At 46.7% G+C, this 18,828-nt stretch overlaps 1 long non-coding RNA gene across 1 annotated transcript in view; it reads right to left on the reverse strand.

The window, feature by feature from the left end:
* Nucleotides 1–7,279: 7,279 nt before the first annotated feature.
* The window catches only part of LOC310713712, a 74,112-nt gene continuing 62,563 nt past the window's right edge, over nt 7,280–18,828 (reverse strand). Inside the window, exon 2 of the long non-coding RNA XR_014529420.1 lies at nt 7,280–7,575. This is a non-coding gene — a long non-coding RNA (uncharacterized lncRNA). The remainder of the gene's footprint in view (nt 7,576–18,828) is intronic.

Consider the following 18,828-nt stretch of genomic DNA (forward strand, 5'->3'; position numbering starts at 1 on the left):
GAGAGAGTGGGGGCAGGGAAAGAGGGACGGTGGGGGTGGCTAGCTGACTGGGTGGGGGTGGCTAGCTGACTGGGTGGGGGTGGCTTGGCGGGGGTGCCAATCCCAGCGCCAGCCAGCCCCCCCCCCCCCGCGCGCTCCCAGGAAGACAAGCCGGCGCTGGGGAGGAGAGGCCAAGCCAGCCCTCCCCTCCCTCCCCTTGTAAGCCAATGAGGTGCTGGGGAAGGAGGCGAGGGGAGGCAGGGACAGGATCGGGAAAAGCCGAGCGCAGGCAAAATCCCTCCGGCAAAATGCGCGGCTCCCAAAATTGCCTCGGGAATTCATGCGCAATATCATCCCTTCCATCTTTCCCCTTTACGTTTCCTCTTATTCTACCGCTTCAGAGTATCACATCCTTTTCCTAGTTACAGATAGGTAGCCGTGTTGGTCTGCCATAGTCAAAATAAAAAAGTTCCTTCCAGTAGCACCTTAAAGACCAACTAAGTTAGTTCTTGGTATGAGCTTTCGTGTGCATGGACACTTCTTCAGATACACTGTATCTGAAGAAGTGTGCATGCACACGAAAGCTCATACCAAGAACTAACTTAGTTGGTCTTTAAGGTGCTACTGGAAGGAACTTTTTTATTTTGATCCTTTTCCTAGTAAATGAATGAATGAATGAATAAATACACAAAGCATTTTCCTCCTCTGATTTTAAATTCAGTCATGGGTAAGGTTTATATTTCTTCCTTTATTTTGTTTCTTCGTGTTTCTCCTCGCTCCTCTGCGAAGATTCCTGTGAAGGAATCAGGAGAGAAAATGTGTTTTCTTTTATTTTGAAGTTAAAGGGGCCTTCCCCCCGCTTTTTCGCTTCTTATCCCTCCCAGGCAGCTGAACCAGGTCTCTTTGCCCAGGACCAGATCTGCGGAGATCCAGGGTCTCCCGGCCGGGCCAGATCCCCCGCCTGGACCTCGGTTCCTTCCTTCGGCCTTCCCTGCCCGCCGCTCTCTGCCTTTCCTCTCCTCCACTCGCTCCCTCTCCTGGGTCTTTGGCTCTCTTATCTTAACTGCATACACACCGATATGGTACTTAACAGGAAAGTGACTGGAAATTAAAATAACTTCTTCCCTCGGAGGTTATCAACCAGGTATCTGTCATCATCAGTCGGTCCAGAAACCAAGGCATCTGCGCCCAGGAGCGGGCTCGGCTCTCTCTCCGTGGATTTTTGAATTGTATCTGTCGGAAAACAAGTTCGTGGCCTCGGCGAAGCGGGCTGCGTTTCCCGGCGCCCCTCCTGGGCGCAGATGCCTCAATTTCTCATCGGGCGACAGGTTTGTGTGTGCGTGTGGTGTTATTGTTGTATTTTCTAGACAAGGAAAGAGGGAGACCCCGCCACTACCTATTTAGATTGCTATGAATGTTTTTTTATTTAATAATCTTTGAGTGTGCTGGTCAGAATACACTGTGTACTGTATGGATCCATATATATATACATTTATTTATTGTTTACGCGTGTGCTCATCACACACATACACAGTCATTTTATGTATGTGCCTCGGTGTTCGCGTCTGACTCCTGCAGTGCGTGTGAGAGAGCGAGAGAGCAAATGTGTCGCTTAACACATTTTCTTGAAAACAGCCTTAGTTTATTTCGGTTAAACTTCCAATTGCAACGGGGTGAGTGGGTGAAGGAAAAAGAAACTATAGCCGTTTCCTAACTGGAGATGACAGAAGAAAATGACACTTAATGACTCAGACGTAGAAACACATAAAAGAGGTGATTCGATTTCACAGCCTCCCTGGAAGGGGAAGCGGGAGTTGAGATACCTGAAATGAAAAATGGATCGAATGTTTTTGTCATCTTCATGCATACATGGAGAAGGTTGTGTTTGTTAACAACCGAGTTTCAAGATGATCCAAAAACACGCATTTCTGTGCACGGCTGTGCAGAGATCCACAAGGCGCTGGGATCCGAAAAGCGTTGCTCAGGGAAGGCTGGCTTTCGCCCTTCGTCTAGTTTTGCGCAAAGCAAGCCCCGGGGACAGGTCGGCTGCAAAACACGCTCACAGCCCCACAGCTCTGTGCTCTCCCAAAGCCCCCGTGATCCAACTTCCTAGGCGAAGCTACGCTTTATGGAAAGCGCACATGACGACCCCCCTCCACCCGCAAACCGCCCCCCAGGCTGTGTGAGTTGCTGGACTGTTGCTTGCGAAAAACAAATGAAAACTCTATGACGATGATGAACCCGTTCTTCTTCATCATTCTCGGAAGCTAGGCAAGGAGCCTTTGCACCCAAAAGTGAGAGCTTCAGGGTTTTGTGTGTGTGATTGTGGAGACTTGAATGAAGGATCCACTCCAGGAGCTGGGAGCCATTCCAAAGAGCGCCTGAGCGATTTGGGGACACCCCCGTCCCCGCCGTGCCAGGGCTAGGAGCGACGGCTCCGCGGAGCTATGATTTCTCCAGTGGCTCGAAGGTGACCTGACCTGCGAGCCTCTGGTCTCCCAAACTTTTCCCGTCGTCGCTGAGCTGCGCCCCGCCCCCTCTTTCTCCAGAGGGCTCCGAGATCAGCAACTTTTGCCTGTGGAACAAGGGGGCTTATGCGGGGCTCCCCCCCACCTCTGCCTCCCTCTGGACTGAGGCGGCTCCTCCTGCCTCCAGCCTCGCTCAGCTGAAAGACAATGGAAGAAACTGGCTGGGCCCGCCTTTGCCCTCGGTATGTTCTCGGCTCTCGGGAGAAGTCAAGCAAGCCCGGAGGTGGAACCCAGAAGGCGGAATATAATAAAGAAGGCAAGGGGGGAAAGAGAAAGAGAGAGATGACAGGGAGATAAAAGTCTTTTGGTTCGGGGGCAGATCTGAGAGAGGCTGAAGGAGATGTTAAACACATTTGTGTTATTAGTTCCAGTGGGGGGGGGGTTAATTTTTTTAAATATACCTCTTAATGTCGGAATAGGCTTCTAAGCGATTTGCAAAGCGCAAAAACCAGCCAGGCAATGAAACATACTAGTTTCTTCTAAGGGGTCTCTGCAGGATGGGACTGTGTACCGTTAAGGTGGTAGATTACAACGACCCTCAACACACACACGTGTACACCCTTGTACACTTGCCTACCATAGAATCATAGAATTGTCGAGCTGGAAGGGACCCCGAGGGTCATCAGGCCGGACCCCTGCAACGCAATGATCTTTTGCCCCACGTGGGGCTAGAACCCAGGAGTTATGATGCAGTTATGAGGACGAGAGCAAAAACAAACAACTGGTGCTCCAGTCGACGCTCTTTAGAGGTGGTGGAAGGGCTGTCGCCGTTATCAGTCTTGGCTGCGGTGCGGGCCAGCTTCCCGGTTTCACAGCACTCTTCGCCTACCTGATGAAGAGCCCTGAGAAATCAGACTCGCTTACTTGTTGCACCATCTAGCAGAGCCAAGGGGGCGGTCCTGTCTCTCCTTCCAGACCCAAAGGGAAAGCCTCCGTAGGGGACACAGTCACTGCCCCTAAACCCAACCTGCCTCACAGGGTTGTTGGGGGGGGGAGGTTAAAGGAGGATGGGGGGGAACCCTTGTACGCCTTGGGGGAAAGGGTGGGATTTGAATGCAATAAACAAATAAGTAAGTGTGTAGATGCTGGCATATAGCAGGAAAGAGAGAACGCCTGGCAGATGTCTCTGGACGGGAATGGGAAGCAAAGGCCAAATCAAGTAAATATATAAAAATGCCTAACTAACTGACCAATTGCGTTGCGGATAACTCGGTCCTGGCTATGCCCATGCCTCTCCATAGGAGCTAACTCTTAGGGGGCTTGGGGGGCCCCCACAAAAAAAATTGAAAACCTCCCAAAGTTCAAATAGTGTGTGTGTGTGTGTGTGTGTGCGCGCACTGTGTCATGTGATCGATTACGCGGAGCGGGGCTTACCTGGGCCCCCACAATATTTTATTCAAGTTGGCACCCCTGCCTGCCAACCTCCCTTTACCGAACCAGTTAGTTGGGGCTAGGACTCCAAAATCTGCTAGCAGGGAATGGCCCCCGCACCACGGGCCAACTTAAAGTAATGCTTGGGCCAGATGTAGCTCGGGGGCTGCCAGTTGCCTATCAGGGCTCCAGCGGCGCTCTTCTTGCTTCACCAGGCGATGTCGCGCCGTCGCCCCATCGAGCAAGCAGGGAGGAGGCGAGTCTTTTCCTTTGGTTGCTCGTCAGTGGCGCTTTCTACGGGGGGTTTATTTTGTAAGGCGCGCAGGCTGGCAGGCAGGCAGCCCCCCCACCCCCTGTCCGCGTTTGAAATCGTCATTCTCAAGACATCGAGGGGGAGGACGGAGGAGTCGTCCTTGCACTGCAGCCTTGTTTGCTTTTCAGGTCTAGAAGTGGCGTTGCAAGTACGTGAAAAGCGGGACCAAGGGCAGAACGGAAGAACCGCATGTTTTTCGGATGGATAGACGCGTCACTTAGGACAAGCGCGCAGCTTATTCAAAGGAACTTTAAAGACTGTCCTATTTATTCTGCCGCAAAGCTCCGTAGACTAGAGTTGACTTTCTCTCTACCTTTCTCGCTTAAAGAGACGAGCGAAGGTGCCAGGCATAAAATTGCTCACAGGGACAGGTTTTATTTTATTTAAAATGGCTTAGCCCTACCGAAATGGAAGCGGGTTTAGTTTACACGTCCGCATGCATAGACTCAATGTGACAGGACGTTTAGGATTTTCAAAATATTACTGAGTTTGTACACACACGCACAAACATATCTGGAAAACATTTAATCCACTTTCATCACAGTGACGTTCTTATTATTCGAAAAATCCACAATACCGCTGCTTTGTGGAAAGAGCAATGAGAAGCTCAAATGAGCTTTTCAGTGGTTTGTGTGAAAACGTTTTTTTTAAATAATATTTCTGGAGGAATATCGTCGATCATACAGCCCTTGTTTGTCTATATAACTTAGTACGGTACGCTGGGATTCAGACTTAGATGTGCTTTTTTCCTGGAAGGCGAGGACTTGCAAATTGGACCCTGACAAAGGACACCCCACTCTTCCGTGAGCGCGTGTTCTGGGGCTCGATATTGTGGGTCCAAAAAGAGAGAGAGGATGCAAATACGGTTAGATACTTTGTACATGCCCAGAACTACTCATTTCACGCCGGAAATCTCTGTCCATGGTACCTCCGCCCCTATAACGAGCGTTTGGGAACTGATAGTTAACCACTGTTCAGTAAAAAGCACTTTTCTTATGTTCAGGGACACTCTCTTACTTATGATTAAAATTGAGGACAGCGCCCTGGCACAAAGGAAACTCTGATGCTATATCTGGATTGGTTGGGTTGGTCCAGTCTAAGGTCAAAACATACTTAATAGAACCTAAGTGCAGATAAGTAGGTTAGATGTTTGCTCTGTGAGTTATTGACACTTTCAAATCCCGGTGAATTGAACCTGAAGTTAATCATGATGACTAATATAAGTCTTTCTTTTTTTTTTACTTCAAAGTGGAACCAAATGCAAGTAATTTCGGTTGTGCTCCTTTCCACGCTCACCTGGGAGTAAACAGCACACAGCTCAGTAGACATGCACAGGATTGTGGTGTTATTCTGGATCCAATCCATTCACACACCACTAATTGTTGACTGATGTTGGTTTTTTTTTTCTGGGGAGGGGGACCGCGGAACAGAATAGCTGTAACCGGGATCCCTCATGTGACTTCAGAGAAACAAGAAGAGCTGGATTTGACCCATCAGCTGTCCTGAGCAAGTTGAGCCCGGAAGAGGAACATAAAGTTTCTCTGAAGATTACAATCAGGATTGTCTTGCTCACGAATTTAAAAGCCTCAGGCAAGGCCAGGCGTGAATTTATCACGGCTATGTATCGGCCTGTGGCGTTAAGTTCCATGGAGTTCAGAGGAGCTTACTCCCAGGTAAAGGAGCAAAGAATGGCAGCCTTTGGCTAGGCTAGAAGAGAGAAGAGAGTTAGCTGTGTTTTTCAGCAGAAAAAAAAAGAAGAGACCTCGTCTTTCTGCTTTTAGAATAAATAAATTTGTAGCTTTCATTTGCTGGATTCCAGTTGCACAACTCCACCAGATAAGGCTAACTACAGCATATTAAGCTTTTATTCGATCCAGTACTAAAAACACTGCTCTGTTCTTTTCTGTTTAAAATGAGCATTTCCCTTACTTTAGCTTGCCACACAACTTTACACACAGCTTGGGAGTAAGATCCGCTGAATGCTTTGTCCAGGGACCCAGATCTGCCTGGGATCCGGCGGCACATAAATGGTAAAGTAGAGGTGGGGAATCCGCTGTCCTCATATATCCCTTGCACATCTTATTCCTAAATCTCCTTTGATCGCTGATACCGATTCATTCAGGAGAGTTTACGTGACCGTTTGTTCACATATTGGATTTCTTTCCTGGGCGGCAACCAGCTCCACACAACATTGTCCTTGGTCAAATGGGGACCCGCCCCAAGTTAAATCTGCACGCAGACTTCACAGCTCGAGGCTAAGCGTGTTTCCTGGGATTCGCTAAATTTAATGTCTCTCTCCCTCTCTCTAAAAATAAATGAATACAGGTTGCAGACTTATTTTAGCAGCATACGCATCAAGAATGTCTGGTAGTTCTGGCGAGAAGATCGTCTTAACGTTTGTTTGTTTTTTGGTGTAATCCGGTTTGGGGATCCGCTTGCACATTTACAACGCGAACGCCCCATGTGGTTTTATTCTGCACTGGAGAGCTCCCATAGAGGTCCCATGGTTCATCCTTCCGCAGAGTGTCAGGAGCCCCCGCGAGCTGCACGGGTCCCAGTGTACTCCCGCCTCACTGGGCAAATCCCATCTAATTCAGCAGCGTTTACTTTCAAAGAAGTGTTCGTGGTTGGGATCCCGGTCAAGAAAAGGCGACTGAGACTTCCGTAGGCTGCTAAATTCGAATCCTTCGACTGAACTATGGGATAAATTCAGGGCGGGGGTGCGGCTTCTATTATGCATCTAAAATGTTGCACCCTGTCAGCCTGCTATTGCTTTTAACAGCATTATTGCTGTTACTGTAATAGCTAAACCATAAGTATATTTATAAATTATCTATTTTCACAATCACCACCTTTATTTTTATGCATTTATATCCCGCCTTTCTCTCAAGTTGGGATTCAAGTCGCTTCACAACATATCATTATATATCATTATATAATACAGAGTAATAAAAACTCGTTAAAAACGATAATTGAAACACCTCAAAATTTATCATTCTCATCATAACCTTACACCTCAAAATTTATCATTCTCATCATAACCTTACTTTTGTTGCTGGGGTCCTAAATACAGAATTTATTTTTTAAAAAAGAAAGAAAGAAACGGAACAAAATCTTATAAATGCACAGTCGAGCTAAAATTCTAACTCCCTGTAATTTTAATAATGTTTAAATATGTGTAGCCCTTTTGCGCTGGAGAGGAGTCGTGTATGTGCCTCGGATGAGACCCGGCCTTGGATTGCTCTGCGCTGCGCATCTCTGAATCCTCGGAAGCCCGTGAGACTGAAATGCGCCCCAGGAACCTGGGACGTGGCGGCGGCGTTTAGGATCAGGGCGCGGTGCCAAGTCCCAGGGATCCGTGGGCAACGTGTCTCCAGGCTGGGCCTATGCATTAAGTAGAGAACGAAAGGTCACTTTGGTAGCTATCAAAGGGGAGACGCGCATTCTTTTCAAGCTGTGTTTATGTAACACGCTGTGCTTAATAAATTGCTGCTCAGCTCGGAGCAGGCTGATAAGAGCGGACCTGACGGAGAGAGCCAGGCTCTGGGCTGGGCTTCCCCTCCCCCTCCTCTTATCCGCACTCCTTGCCAAGGCAGGGTTATCAAGGCCACCCAATGGATGCGAGGAGTCCCACTCTCAAAACTCCCCCAGGCAGCAAATCAAGAAATGCATTCAAAGGAAAAAGATACATTCGGAAAATATTTTGTCTAGGCTACCTTCATTTTTAAAAAACCTGTCCTTTAAACTCTGGGAAGTAAATCCACACACACACACACACAGAGAGAGAGAGAGAGAGAGAGAGAACCGGAAAGTCCTCTCAAATTGTTGCTTTACTGCTGAGTGTATACTCCAAGACAAGAGCTTCTTCTGGGATCACTAAAGTAAGATTGTCTTCCATAAACACGGTTTTAACAATGAGTCCAAAAGTGACTGTGGAGGCCAAGTCTGGATCCACGCATCCTTCCACAGTGGAGACATAGGTTTCTGGGTGGGAGTTGATTATGATGAGGGTTTGCCAAACTTGCCTTCCTCTTAGCACATTTCTCCCTTTCATCCTGAATTCCAGTGTTTTCAAAGCCCATGACGCCTTTGGTAAAGGCTGTTCTCCAATTGGAGCACTTGCAGGCCAGTGTTTCCCAGTTGTCGGTGTTTATTCTACATTGTTTTAGACTTGCTTTGAGAGAGTCTTTAAACTCTTTTGTTGACCATCAGCATTACGCTTTCCATTTTTAAGTATGGAATAGAGCAGTTGCTTTGGAAAATGACAATAAGGCATCCACACAACATGACCAGTCCAACCAAGCTGATGTTGTTGAATCATTGCTTTGATACTGGTGATCTTTGCTTTTTCCAGTATATTGGCATTAGTTTGCCTGTCTTCCCAAAGTGATGTGTAATTTTTTTCAGAGACACCACTGATGGACTCTTTTGAGGAGTTGGAGATGGCGTTTATAAGTGGTCCATGTTTCACAAGCATATAGTAAGGTTGGTAGTACAATAGCTTTGTAAACAAGCCTTTTGGTTTCCCTGGGAATGTCCCGGTCCTCAAACACTCTGCTCTTCAATTGGGAGAAAGCTGCACTCGCAGAGCTGCAATGCAAGAGCGGCAATGCATTGACCACATAGAAATAAATATAGGTTCTTAGGTCTTCTGAATCTGAACCCTACATAAGAACTTAAGGAGTGCACTGCTGGCTCATCTAGCATCCTCTTCTCACAATGACAGATCATAAACTCAACAGTACTCTCCTCACCAGGGGTGCCAACTTGAATAAAATATTGGGGATGGGGCAGATAAGCCCTGGCCTGCATAATCAACCACATGATGTGGGGCACACACACCATTTGAATGGTGATGTCTATCAGCTTTGGGGGGGGTCCTGACCCATTCAAATATTTATTGGGGGGAGGGTGAAGGGACCACAGCCCCTAGGAGTTGGCTCCTGTGCTCTCCATTTGTGCTCCTGAACAACTAGTATTCAGAAACACACTGCCTCTGATACTACAGGCAATACACCTAATAAGTAGTCATCTTAATGATTGATCCTTTCTGGGTATTTTAATAATATATACCTGGAGGTCTCAGGGCAGTTCACAGAATAAAATCAAAACATAACACCTTCAGACATGACATGGTTTCCTACACGCAGACTGTCATTCCCAATGACCTGAGTTGCAGTTGAAAGCTCCCACTCCTGCTCCTCTTCACATGTCTACACGCTACAACATGTCTGCACAATATGTGACCCATCAAGCTAAATGCAACCTAGCAGCCACCCTGAAAGAAAGAAAAAGTGCCATAGCTGTACATGGCACAGTGTTTCACTTGGTGGGCCACACACTGTGCTTATTTGCATTATAACTGTCTCACTTCTGAAGTGACACAGAAGATGTGTGACATGATGTATTCTGATTAGGGAGTCAGCTTGGAACTGGGGAGCTCTGCATTAAAAAAAATCCCTATTTGGCCACGTAGTTGGGGACCTAGTCGTGTAACCTACCACACAGGACTGTTGTGAAGATAGAATGAGTTGGGAAGCAAAGGACCATGGGTACCAACCCCAAGCTCTTTGGGTGGGGCATCTATGCAGGAAATAAATATAAAATGCATAGCACTGGTCTCCTGCATCGGTGCACAGTAGTAAGCTTATAGGAAGAGACTGGAGAGAGGGGAAGTGCCTGCCAGCTTGCCCTGTGGGCATGGCAGCAACTTTGATGTGGTTCTGGAACATGTAAAGGTAAAGGGTAAAGGGACCCCTGACCATTAGGTCCAGTCGTGACCGACTCTGGGGTTGCAGCGCTCATCTCGCTTTATTGGCCAAGGGAGCCGGTGCACAGCTTCCGGGTCATGTGGCCAGCATGACTAAGCCGCTTCTGGCGAACCAGAGCAATGCACAGAAACACCGTTTATCTTCCTGCTGGAGAGGTACCTGTTTATCTACTTGCACTCTGACGTGCTTTCGAACTGCTAGGTTGGCAGGAGCAGGGACTGAGCAATGGGAGCTCACCCCATTGCAGGGATTCGAACCACCGACCTTCTGATCAGCAAGTCCTAGGCTCTGTGGTTTTAACCCACAGCGCCACCCGCGTCCCTTCTGGAACATGTACAGCAACAGTAATGTGCCTATTCCTTGGGTGAGACATCTTTCCAGTTGACTGGAATCGCAGATGGAGACAGGAAAGCTTCTGAACACCAGTTGCCGGAAAACACAAGAGGAAACCTGCTTGCGGGTTTGCCAAAGGCATCTGGTTGACCACTGTAAGAATATAGATGGGATATTTGCTTGATCCAGCACAATCTTCTTGTGCTCTTATGTCATTTCAGTGGCATGTCTTTCCAAGCAAGCCAGTCTAAGTTCCTTGTCAGGGCTGCGTGAGAGAGGAGCGCAGACTGGCCTGGGCACTCCATCCCACAACATGCCGCAAGCTCAGAGCAGTTGGTGATTTTAATCATTGAACTTTATAGGTTTGAAATGGCTGTAATGTTAGCTTTTCTTATCTTATCCGCAGTGCAGGGCATTATTCCAGCCTTGTTTTCATTTTTAGTTCAAATTTCAACCTGCGATTAGTAAACCTTTTCCCACACACCTCAACACAGCTTGAAAATGGATCTGGCTGTGTCATGGAGCAACCAGCTGACCACTCAGAGCATAGCAGCAGTGCAGCCGAGCCCAATTTTCTGCACCACAGTATACAATGATTGAAGGGACCAAATGACCAATGAAGCCTATCCTGTTGGACATTGCAGTACCCCCATCAAAACAGTACTATCTAGCCCAATGTCATGTCCACTATCCAGAGATGGTTTGTGTATACATTAAAATGCATGTAAAGGTAAGGTAAAGGGACCCCTGACCATTAGGTCCAGTTGTGACCGACTCTGGGGTTGTGGCGCTCATCTCGCTTTATTAGCCGAGGGAACCGGCGTACAGCTTCCGGGTCATGCGGCCAGCATGACTAAGCAGCTTCTGGCGAACCAGAGCAGCTCACAGAACGCCGTTTACCTTCCCACCAGAGCGGTACCTATTTATCTACTTGCACTTTGATGTGCTTTCAAACTGCTAGGTTGGCAGGAGCAGGGACTGAGCAATGGGAGCTCACCCCGTCGTGGGGATTCGAACCGCCGACCTCCTGATCAGCAAGTCCTAGGCTCTGTGGTTTAACCCACAGCACCAGCCGCGTCCCTGTACAATATGCCAATTACACTCAAAACCTTGGTGTTGTTTGTCTTCATAGCTTCAAAAAGTGACATCTGTAAATGGTTAAAAACAGACGTGTGACAGTGAAAACAATTACAGCAGAATCCTAAGTAAGTTTACGTGGAGCTAAGTTCCACCGTAGCCCTGTCCAGCCGATTAAAGCCACAGAAATGAACGAACTGCTCTGCTAAGCCTTGCCCTCTAGATGCCAGCAAATCTACTGGCCATGCCCCAGCTCATGTGCAGTTCAGCATCAGTCTGAAGGGGACCTATACACAGATGTATGTATGCAAGGCTCTCTCCATGGCAATGCAAACCCTGATCTCCCAGGGTTTTCATTCCAGAAGAGGAAGCCCAGAATGCATGCAACCAATCCAGAATGTGGCAGATAAGACTGGTGACTGGGAGTGGCTGCCAGGACGATATAACACCGGTCCTAAAGGATCTACATTGGCTCCCAGTATGTTTCCGAGCACAATTCAAAGTGTTGGTGTTGACCCTGCCTGGCTCAATTGCTATCTCTTGGCCTAACCTATCTCACATGGTTGCTGCCAGGCTAAAAAAAAAGGGGGGGAGCCATTTACACCACCCACATCACTTTGGAGGAACTGTGACACTTCAAGTGACATACAGTGATGCCGGTGTGATTCCACACACTGTGACATAGTACGGCAGCGCCACAGGCAGTGCAGGCTCTCCTCGCTGCTGCAGTCTGGTGGCTCCAAGACCAGCACCCATGATGCTAAGCAACTTGGCTCCACACCTTCTGGTTTCTATTGTCCTTTCCCCACCCCCAAACGCACCACGTGACAAAATGGAGACTGCGTGTGATGCAGTCTGCATGTGACTGACTGGGGAAGTTTTGTAACAATCTCTAGCTGTGAATCAGCCCCTTTGAGGTCAATGGGCTACTGCTTTTGATAAGCAGATGTAAAGTTATGAGTCTCATTTCCCACAGGTTAGCCTCCCTGGCTCCTGATGCAAGTTGCTATTCTGGTTATCTACCCAGAGGGGACATCTTACTCCCGGCATGCTTTGGGTCCCGTCCCCTCCACCCCCAACGAGAGAAGCTGGTGTTGTTATTTGGAATCTGCGCTGAATCACATTTTGGGGACAATGCTGCTGATGTCATCTTTATCTTTATTGCTGAATTTGGCAATCTTGTGGGCATGGCTGCCACCGTGATGCAATTGCCTGCCAATAAATAAATGGGGATTTGGCTCTTGACTTCCGTGAGATGCATCTCTTGTTTAGCTACTCCACGCTGGACCATATTTTGACAATAGCTGTTATGAATGGAATGGCAAAATATTAGCATTCTCATCCAGAACATCACTCACTGCAGCAGCTATAACTAATGGAAAGAGCTGCTGTAAAGTGTGGAATATCATTATGACATGACGTTGCTATACAAAGAATCATAGAAGCATAGAATTGTAGAGTTGGAATGGACCTCATCTAGTCCAACCCCCTGCAGTGCAGGAACGTCTCTCTTCCATGTGCCACACAGAGGTTCAAGTTGTGGCAGCATGTGGAAGAGCCTTCTTGTTAGTGGTTTCCAGGATCTGGAACCTGCCCTGCTCATCAAATGTTCACCTGTTACCAGCATGGTATACATTTTGGTGACATGCTAAAGTTCTCCTTTTCACCTAGTTTTGTGGAATGTCTTAACGTGAGTTTTTCATTCTGTATCCAATGTTGTTCTACTTTGGATTGGTGTTCTATGTTCCCCATCCCCATTTTTTTCATTTTGGATGTCATTTTAAAAAAAATTCTTATTGTTCTTTTTGTGGGACTGTCTTGGAGGAAATTTCATCCAGTTTGCTTGATCCTCTCTCCTTGAGGATCCCAATAAACATGTGAGGATCCACAAGGTTCCATGGAACAATTTGAAAATCCCTGCTCTGAAAGAGAATCACCAATGGTGGTGTTGGGTCTTTTTTTGGTAGAATGTTAATGTACAATATTTCTCTCCAAAAAATAAATAAAGCCTAGGCTAAACAGGGAGCACTTCAGACCGAGGAGGCTAGAGAATATAATTTTCCTTTTCCCAATCTCAACATGGGCAACTTTATGCAACTTTAATGAATGAATGAATTGATCAATCTACTCATGCTCTGCAATTAAACAAGGTTTCTTTAAGTGGGTGACAACAACAGAAATTAGTAGATTGTGGTGGGTAAGCTATTTTGCTGGCTCCCTGGAAGCAGCTCAGGAGACGGATGGTTGGAATATTGTTTTGTTCAATCATAGCATGGCTCAGTCTTGCAGTTTTATTTGATGAGTGGGTTAACCCCAGAAACCACATGACATCTCATCCTTGTAAAGGAAACGCCAGCCCTCTGTGCTTTTGGGTGATTTCCACACATATTTCGAAGGTTGGAGGGAGTGCTCTATGAAAGATCAAATAATGTGTAATAGAAAACAAACATAACATTTTATTATCTTATAGACATATGCTGCCTTAACGTAAATACACTTATTTCAAGGATTCCCCAGGGAGAGGGTGGTGGAATTGAGAAGTCAGTTAGAGCTTTAGTTCTGTGTTAAAGATTAGCAAAGACATTTTGGAAGGTGATGGCTTGAAAGTACCTTACAGACCCACTCCCCATACAGTATGTAAGGAGCTCTGAGCTGGTTGCTCTAGCTGCATGGTTATAACCATGGCTTTAACCAGCTATTTTTGTTTCAGACTTGCATGGAGTCTGAAACCAACAATTTTTTCTACCAATAGTTTAGAAACTTTTATCTTTTGTTACAAAGCAACGGTTTAACTGCCTGTGCATCTTTTCTGACTGCTGTATGGAAAAGCACATGAATCTGACCTTTGAAGAATTTTTATGCTTTGTCAAAGAAGCCACAATACAAACTCAGAGGTGGTGGCCATCCAGCCTCATCAAGACCAGTCCTTCCAGACCATCTTTTTTTGTAGAAGAGCACTCTAGATATGAAGGCTCAGCTCCAAAAATATGCTCTTGAGATCAAGAAACCTTTTACTCTTCATTATAATCCCTTTACCTGGAATGCTGAGGTTCTTGTCTCATCACAGAAAGTGAAAGAAATTGTCACTGACTTGAAAGAACAGAAAACCCTCTGCTATGCCTTCAAAAAGCTTTCTTAAAACAGCTGGCCTAAGCTATCCCACTTATAAGATACTTCTGTATACCTGAAGGAGCGTCTCCACCCCATCGTTCAGCCAGGACACGGAGGTCCAGCGCTGAGGGCTTATTGGCGGTTCCTTCACCGCGGGAAGTGAGGTTACAGGGAACCAGTCAGAGGGCTTTTGCAGTAGTGGCATCCACACCCTCCCATCAGATGTCAAGGAAATAAACAACTGTCTGACTTTTACAAGACATCTGAAGGCAGCCCTGTTTAGGGAAGTTTTTAATGTTTGCTGTTTTATCATTTTAAAAATATTCTTTTGGGAGCTGCCCAGAGTGTTGTTGTTGTTGTTGTTGTTGTTGTTATGAGAAATGTGGTTTACAGTGCATTTGTGGTCATAGATGTTTCTTCGGTCAAAGAGAAAATGTATTGGTTAGTATTCTTTGTGGTCAATTTTTAATAAAACATAGCTTGTGGAAATGACAATCGGGGTGGCTAGAGCCCCCTGTATATTAAGACTGCCAATTCCATCAGAGGGAAAGTGTGCTTGTATAAGTACATTTGTTTCTAAACACAGCTTTGACTCATTCATATGTTACAGTTTTAGAGGCAGCCCCCCAAAACAAAACCAATACAGGAGCATAAGTTTTTTTTACATTTTTTAAAAGCACCTTATAGATACCATCATCACAAAAGGGGCATGTTGATTTAAGCTCACATCTCCTGGTTCCTGCCCATGCATCACTCCTGCAAAAGCTACTGGCATTTTTTAATCTCTGTAGGGAGAAAAAAACAATGGAGGAAAATAAATCTGTTCTCTGAAGGAACTTAATGTAAGTTGCTGACACAGTTAAAATGTTCTCCTGCCAGGTCTCCTTGAAGTTCGTTTCCTCTCAGACATAGATTTTTCTTTGTCTTTAAAAACAAGACCAGTATTTCAACAGCATTCTCATTCTAAACCTCTTCTCAAAACGATGAGGTTAAATTAGATACTATAATCTCAAAGTCACTAGGATCCATGAAATAATTGTTGCATTTTTGCTTTGGTGAGTAAAACATTTAGACCAGCATTCTGTACAGCAATTTCTCAGTTCAGCTATGAAGAAAGGGAAACAATGGACTAAAGGGCACAATTTATATATCGAAAGCATGTATCAACAGTGGCTTAAACCAGTTCAATTACACCTTTTCCTGTACTCAGGTATTATTTTGGTCTGATCATATTGTCTTGTTCTTGGTAGGCACCAGAATGGGAATAGTTGTAAAAGTTCTAGTTGTAAAGGTTTTATCATATAATGATTAGGTTGCACACTTAGTAAGCCCCATTGCAAATAGTTTGAGTAAATATGCATAAATTTTAAATCAACTAAAGTTGTTTTGTTGTTGTTGATCGAGCAGTATAAACACCTTCCTAAATAAAAAACAAATGAAGGCATTTTAATATGGCAGTTTATTGTGGCCTCAGAGTTGCTCTTACATGTAAGTGTTGATGTCCGTATGATATCATCCTCATCAAAATATTATCCCATATCCCCCACCTTCCATTAACCCAGTTTCATAGTTTCTGCAGTCAAAGAAAATAAAACTTACCAGATTTTCTGTGGAAACAGACTTCCTTAAATGGGAATAGTATGGGACTGGCAACTTGATGAGAATGCTGCTGTATGGATGCTGTGCAAAACTTGCACACATGAGTAGTACCAAGTCCTGCTACGTGGAAGCACCCTTGGTGCATGAATAGAGCAATATAGCCAATATTTCCCCTTCTGGCAACTCTCCTTGTAGCTCAGTGGTAGAACATCTGCCTTGAATGCAGAGGATCCCAGGTTTAATCCCTGGTATTTCCAGGTAAAATTGATAATGTGCCCTGCCTGAAAACCTGAAGAAGCTGCAGCCAGTCAGTGTAGAGTGACAATACTGAGTTAGATGGACCAATGGTCTGGCTTAGAATAAGGCAACTTCCTATGTGCCTATGTTGTAAAGGTAAAGGGTAAAGGGACCCCTGACCATTAGGTCCAGTCGTGACCGACTCTGGGGTTGCGGCTCTCATCTCGCTTTATTGGCCGAGGGAGCCAGGGTACAGCTTCTGGGTCATGTGGCTAGCATGACTAAGCTGCTTCTGGCAAACAAGAGCAGTGCACGGAAGCGCTGTTTACCTTCCCGCCGGAGTGGTATCTATTTATCTACTTGCACTTTGACGTGCTTTCGAACTGCTAGGTTGGCAGGAGCAGGGACTGAGCAACGGGAGCTCACCCTGTTGCGGGGATTCGAACCGCTGACTTTCTGACCGGCAAGTCCTAGGTTCTGTGGTTTAACCCACAGCGCCACCCTCGTGCCTATGTTGTACTCTTGCAGTGGCGTAGCGTGGGGGGTGCAGGGGGGCCGGCCGCACCGGGCGCAACATCTGGGGGGGCGCTCGCACTCGCAGCTCTCTGCCCCTACCTGGCTCACTCACTCTCTCTCACTGCAGTGCTGGCTGTGCGAATCCGATCCAAGCCGCTGGGTCGCTGCCCACTGTGGAGGGGGTGGGTGCCAGGCGTGCGGTGCGGAGAGAGAGCGAGGGACTATCTGGGGGAGGGACAGTGCAGCGGCCACCCAGCGCAGCACTGAGTGCGGGAGAGAACCACACCAGACCAGACCAGGCAGCAGCAAGAAGAAGCTGGCAGCGGCAGCAGGTTAGGGGTTAGGGGGCACAAATTACTTGCCTTGCCCCGGGTGCTGACAACCCACGCTACGCCGCTGTACTCTTGCACAATTGCTGACACCCTTGTGTCTGAAAGGTTACTACTTAAGTATATACAGTACATATAATGAAATATTCCTTTAAAACATGCCCCCAGCCCTTGACACTTCATTTTTATTTTTATTTTTTAAAAATACAGTCATATCATCTGTGAAGGCTATCAGAAATCAAGGAGCCATTTTTTCTCTAGGATGTAGAAAACACCCCCTCCAAATTTCAGAGGACATTCCCCTCTTCTCTTCTCTTCTCTTCTCTTCTCTTCTCTTCTCTTCTCTTCTCTTCTCTTCTCTTCTCTTCTCTTCTCTTTCTCTCTCTTATTAATAATGGCTCCTGCATTGAGCTTCTTCCTCCTGCTTTTGCCTTTGACAAAGTCCTGCCTCTGACAGCGCTGATCTCCTCCTGGCTTGATTTACAGAGTGCTGTCACTTCTCTGCTCTTTACTTTCACAATCACACATTCAAACCTGATAAAGTTCAAGACCCCAAATGCTTCCAGCTCTCTGAGATTTACAGGGTCTCCATGTGGATGCCTCCTGAGCAGCATCAAGGCTGATGGAATCCTCCCAGGAGGAGCTGGTGGAGATAAACTCAAAGCCCTGGCAAGGGGGGGAACCGAGAAGGTAGGTAGGTAGGTAGGTAGTTTCCATCCACTCCGTTATCATCTGCATCAGCCAAGACATCTATTCAAAGTTCATCTCTCTGAAAGTTCCTCTGAGTGCCAGAGACATATTTATTCCAATTCATGAAGAAAGCAATATATTTAAAGGTATAAATGAATGCGATGCCTTTGGCAGAGCTAGTTGCTGCTATGTTGGGAAATCTCTGCAGCTGCAAGGAGGTTTGGTGGGAATGGAGCCTATTTCTTGAATTTGGTGTCAAACAGTCATTCCCAGCTGCTTTGAACTGTGAGTGGAGCCCAAGCGACTTCATGGGTGGAATCTGTAAACAATAGATAGCAGAGAGGCTATAGCATAGAAAAGGAGGGTACTAGGCTATAAGTGCCTATTAGCAGAGACCCACGGGGCTGAAAGGATGCAAAGTACAACCAGGTGATCTAGGAAGCCTCCCAGGAAGAACTTCGTGGCAATAGAGAGACCAACCTGACCCCCATCCATTGACCAGTGAAGGAGAAGCTGTTCCAATCAGTGCCGGATTTACGCATAAGCTAAACAAGCTATAGCTTAGGGCCCCCTCTCTTGGAGCCCCCCCCAAAAATTCTGAATTGTAATATAAGTAAAGGTAAAGGGGCCCCTGACCATTAGGTCCAGTCGTGGCCGACTCTGGGGTTGCGGCGCTCATCTCGCTTTATTGGCCGAGGGAGCCGGCGTACAGCTTCCGAGTCATGTGGGCAGCATGACTAAGCCGCTTCTGGAGAACCAGAGCAGCACACGGAAATGCCGTTTACCTTCCTGCTGGAGCGGTACCTATTTATCTACTTGCACTTTGACATGCTTTCGAACTGCTAGGTTGGCAAGAGCAGGGACCGAGCAACGGGAGCTCACCCCGTTGCGGGGATTCGAACCACCGACCTTCTGATTGGCAAGTCCTAGGCTCTGTGGTTTAACCCACAGCGCCACCCACATCTTCTTCTTAA

This window comes from Podarcis liolepis (genome assembly GCF_965112155.1).
Source record: "Podarcis liolepis genome assembly, chromosome: 8".
Classification (NCBI taxonomy): domain Eukaryota; kingdom Metazoa; phylum Chordata; class Lepidosauria; order Squamata; family Lacertidae; genus Podarcis; species Podarcis liolepis.